The 5,514-nt window shown below is 32.3% G+C and overlaps 1 pseudogene; it reads right to left on the bottom strand.

Moving 5' to 3' along the window:
• Positions 1–5,073: 5,073 nt before the first annotated feature.
• On the bottom strand, positions 5,074–5,251 carry LOC112130539 (U2 spliceosomal RNA; annotated as a pseudogene).
• Between the last annotated feature and the right edge of the window lie 263 nt (positions 5,252–5,514).

Consider the following 5,514-nt stretch of genomic DNA (forward strand, 5'->3'; position numbering starts at 1 on the left):
TTTTATTTTCTGATACTGAATGTTACTGACAATACTGCTTTAATATTCTTAAACATTTGTATGGTCTATTTAAGTATACATTTCTGTTGGGCATATACCCATGAGTGAAATAACTGAACTATAAAGTATCCAAATGATGAACATAAATAGACAAACAATTTTCAATTTTGGTAAACTTTAGACTCCAAACTATATTGTAAGTGTATTCTAGTTTCTCTGCATGTTTGCCTAAACATAATATATTCATTTAATTATTTTGTATAAGTTTAGCCAATTTTATGTTATAGCATCACAAAGTGGTTTAAATTTGTATTTTCCTGGTGTCCAATAATGTACATCTTTGTATAAGTTTGATTACTGGATAGCATCTTTTATTAAGAATCTATTCAAATATATTGCCCATGTTTTATTGAGTTGTTTAATAATTGTCTTTATGATATACAGAAATTATTTATATAAGACACAATGAAAATACGTTGTTCTATGCTAAAGGTTGCTTTTTCATTGATATTATGTTGTATTTTAATTAACATAAATTCATCATTTTAATACGGTCAAATTCACAAATCTTTATTTTATATTTGGTACTTTGTGCTTTTATCTTAAAACTATGTTGGTATATTATATGGGTATATAAATCTTTAAGCTATTCTGTATATTTACAATTTTGTATTTTACATTTAAGTCTCAAATGCATTTGGAATTGATTTTTTTGTATGATTTGAAATACGGATCCACATGTTTTCCTGTGGATATCCAATGAACCCAACTTATTGAATCAACACTGCTTATTGAAAATAAAATACTAATGAAGGTTAACAGCCCTTGGTTATAAATCATATAACTATATGAGTCAGTGTTTCTCAAGATACATTATTCTGTTTTATTGATATATTTTTCCACATTTATGTTAATATTATATTAAATACTGATTGCTTTAATGTAAGACTTGGTACATGATATAAAAGCTCTATGTTTTTTCATATTGTGTTGCCATTTCTTCTATTTTTGCCTTTTCATATAAAACTCAGAAGCAACATCTCATTTTTTACACTGATATACATACAACCCATGCTTACACACAAACACATATACACTTCTGAGATTTTCCGTGGAATTGTTTTTAACTTGTAGATCAACTGACCAAAAACTGATATGTTTAAAATGCCAAATATACCATTTAGGAACAAGATACGTCTTTCAGTTTACTTAGACTTTCTTTCCTTTTTTTTTCTTTTGTCGGGAATGGTACTTAGATTGTCCTTAAATTATCTCAGAATATTTTATTTTGTTATATATGTCTTCCATGTTTTTAATTAGCATTATTCCTAATATTTTTGGTGGGTTTTTTTTTTTTGATGCTTTTGTTAGCAGTTTCATTGAGGTTTAAAGTCTATTTTATTGCCTTGGGTACATGGAGGCTTATCATCTTTAATATTGAATTTGTATCTAGAGAACTTGCTAAATTAACTTATTAATCCTCTTATTTTATCTTTTGATGCTTTTGAATTTTTTCACTGTATATATTATGTGCCAATTACAACAATTATTTTTTCTTCATTTCTAAATCTTATTACTTTTTTGTTTGTTTACTGAACTGGCTAGAAACATTAACAGAAGTTGAAGAGAAGTAGTGTTTTGATTCTGAACTTGTTTTGCTTCCAATCTTAGCAGAAAATGCCATTCTGAACATTTTGGATATGTTGGTTTAATTTTTTTTAATCAAGTTAAGAACATTATTGATTCCTCCATTGAGATTATCATATTTCTTCTTTATTACATTGATATAGTGATATGCATTTATTGCTTTTGAAAGTTAAACCTTTTTAAAATCCTAGCATAAACTCAGTTAATCTTTGATATATTTTTCCATGTAAGTAAATTTAATTGGCTTTTGTTTGGCTTAGCATATGTTTTTATATATATTCTTGAGAGATGACAGCCTATAATATTCTCTTATAGAAAGTCTGTCAGAATTTAGACACGAATATTCTAAGGCAATAGAACAATTTGAGATGTGATTTCATGACAGATTCTCTATCACTGGAACCCATATATTTCAGGGAATCAGGAATTCTCTAAGAATAAGTGCTGAAGAACAAATGGAAGCAAGTATGTCATCACAACTGAAGGCTATATCCAGGCTGTTGTCACAAGGAAGCTCTGGAGTGCATACTGTACCACAGAGGAAAGAATTCTAGCAATTTCATGGAGAAGAGGGCAGTTGCAAATTTCATTAGCCAAGAATCACTGAAGTTGGTGAATGTCTATGCCAGTTGCTGGAGGAAACCCTGATGAGTTATTGCACCCAACACAGTCCCCGCTTAAAACACAAAGATTCAATTGTTTCTCCCATTTGTTATACTCCATCTAGGCTCCGCCTCACCAAGATTCCATTTTATTACAATTTGCAGAAAAATTACAAGGGATGGCTTAATGGGACAAACCTTAATTCCTGTTGCTTCACTTGGTCTTGAGTTCATAACTGATCATCACAATCTCCACTTTCCATTCTCCGTACTTTAGTTACCCCCCTTTCAGCTAAGCTTTATGCTGATCAAAAGTGGCTTGTCATATTGTTTGACTCAGGACCTCATATCTGAAATCCTACTTGCTGTATTCTCATCAGGCTTTATTTGTTGTACTTGCTCATTTGCAGATGGGAATGGACATGGGAATACCAAAAGTTGTCCTGAAATGTTGCAATATATTTCTCTTTCTATTATGTAACAAACCTGTAGTGATTAAGGCCAATTATCTTTGCCAATATGCTAACTCCTCAGTTCTTGCTTGTTTGGTGGCATGAGTCACCCAAAGTCATCAGGTAGCAGATACACCTTTAAGTTTTTTCATGTATAATTTCTGATCTTGCTATTCATTGCTTTGGACATGGATGTATTTAAATATGATACAGCAATCCCCTTTTATTCATAGTTGCACGTCAGCTATTTCAATTACCTGCACTCAACTATGGGCTGAGAAGATTAAATGAAAAATTTCAGAAATAAACAATTTATACATTTTAAATTGTGTATCATTTTGAGTAGCTTGATGAAATCTTCTTGTGCCCTGTTGCACCACCTCATTTGGGACATGAACTGTCCTTTTGTCCAGAGTATCCATACTACCTGCCTGTTAGTCATTTATTAACTGTTATCATTATCCGATTGATTTTCCTGGTATCATATCACTTACGTTTAAGTAGCTCTTATGTTACTTATTAATGACTCCAAAACACAAGAGTTGTGATGCGGGCAATTTGGACACGACAAAAAGAAGCCATTAAGTCTATTCTTTAAGTTAACAGGTGAAAGCTCTCAAGTTATTAAGGATAAAAGTGCTGGTATATATATATGGTTTGGAACTATACTGTGAATTTTGGATCGTATCCACCACGGATAAGGGAAGAATACTATAATCAGGTTTGTTTTAAATTCCATGTCTAATGACTTCGTTATCTAGATCACCTGTAGAGCTGTTTATATTGTAGGAGTTTACCTTGGTTTTAATCTTTTGATGTGTTTTTCATGTTAATACTGAAATTTTTAAAAATTGCATATTGTACTTCCTATATGAAAATTTTACGATGTACTTTTATTTTTATTTTCCTTCAGGAAGAATTAGTTTGTTCCCTGACAGAGTTAGGGTAAGGGCAAATTACTTGTCTCTATAAACAACTCAGATGTTTTGAGCCAGTGTTGTAGGAGTTATCTTTTTTCTGGTTTTGCATTTTATTATAGGACATAGTGCTTAATAAGTCTAAACTGAATGCATGATATTTTTTGCTGTCATTTCTCCTCGTCTGTCCAGCAGTCTAATTTTACCTCTGCTGCAAAGTAAGATTATTGACAGCTTTTAGCTTTTTAGTCACTTAGCAATAGCCTTCTGATTGACTTCTTGGATCCTTATCCCCATGCTTTGTAGAATTTACCAATGGCCTAGAGTAGTAAAGCACTTGAAATTCTAAGAATGCTTTCCTGGGTCATTCTTCTCCTCCAGGACTCCTAGCCTTCACATTCTGGGTGTGCTGTTACTTCTGAAAACAAATATTTACCTCCTCCCATAATAATATCTCAAACTCAAAGTTTCTGCTTTCTGCTAAGCCTTTATGCCTTATCCTGAGATTTAGAGAAAGCAATGCCCAACATAAAAGAGCAGTATAATCTGGCCCCCTGCAATTTGTTTATGTTCTCTCCATCATCTTGTTGCCTCAAGTTCCATTTACTTGGTGCTCTTTGATACTGAGTACCAGATGCTTTTGGCACTTCTTCAGTTTTATGAATGTGTTTTTCTGATTCATGTTACTCAATGGTGACCAGTTGGGCAATACCACTTTATAAGATTTCAATGCAATGAAATCCTTTGGAACTTAATGGATCAGAATAGGAGTTTTTTGGGTGAGTATTTGAATAAACAAGACTATTTCTATAATTACTATAAGCTGGTTTTCACATAATTAAATCCTGGATTCTTCCCACATATTAGTCTAGTAGAATTAGACTTTATCTCATTAATTATCATTTTAACATTACAAATCACTTTAGAGTATATAAATATATAATTGAAAGTTTCATTTAAACAGCAAACTCTAGGCTGCTATAATGTTAATTTTTTTTAAGAAACAGAAAGTGATCAAAAAGTAGATCTTTTGCTTTACTTCGCTATTATGGGTAGAATTATGTGCCCTACAAAAGTTAAGTACCCCAAAGGATTATAAATAATTCTACTAGAATGACACATGCACACATATGTTTATTGCAGCACTGTTTACAATAGCAAAGACTTGGAACCAACCCAAATGCCCATCAATAATAGACTGGATAAAGAAAATGTGGCACATATACACCATGGAATACTTTGCAGCCATAAAAAACAATGAGTTCATGTCCTTTGCAAGAACATGGATGAAGCTAGAAACCATGATTCTCAGCAAACTAGCACAGGATCAGAAAACCAAACACTGCATGTTCTCACTCATAAGTGGGAGTTGAACAATGAGAACACATGGACGCAGGAAGGGGAACATCACACACTGGGGCCTGCCAGGGTGTGGGGGTCAAGGGGAAGGATAGCATTAGGACAAATACCCAATGCATGCGGGGCTTAAAACCTAGATGATTGTCGATGGGTGCAGCCAACCACCATGGCACATGTATATCTATGTAACAAACTTGCACATTCTGCACATGTATCCTAGAACTGATAAGAACAGATACTACACTTGATCTTAGCCAAAAGGCCGAGAAGTGATAAAGCATATATATATATACTTTTGAGTATATATATATGTGTGTGTATATATATACACATATATGTATATATACATATGTGTACATACACATGTGTATATATGTATATATACACACACGTGTGTATATGTATATGTGTACATATATGTACATACACGTATACATGCATATGTGTATATATGTACATATATACATATGTGTGTATATATACGTACATATATACATATGTGTGTATATATATACGCGCATATATACATACATATAT

Source organism: Pongo abelii, chromosome 22, assembly GCF_028885655.2.
Source record: "Pongo abelii isolate AG06213 chromosome 22, NHGRI_mPonAbe1-v2.0_pri, whole genome shotgun sequence".
NCBI classification, from domain to species: domain Eukaryota; kingdom Metazoa; phylum Chordata; class Mammalia; order Primates; family Hominidae; genus Pongo; species Pongo abelii.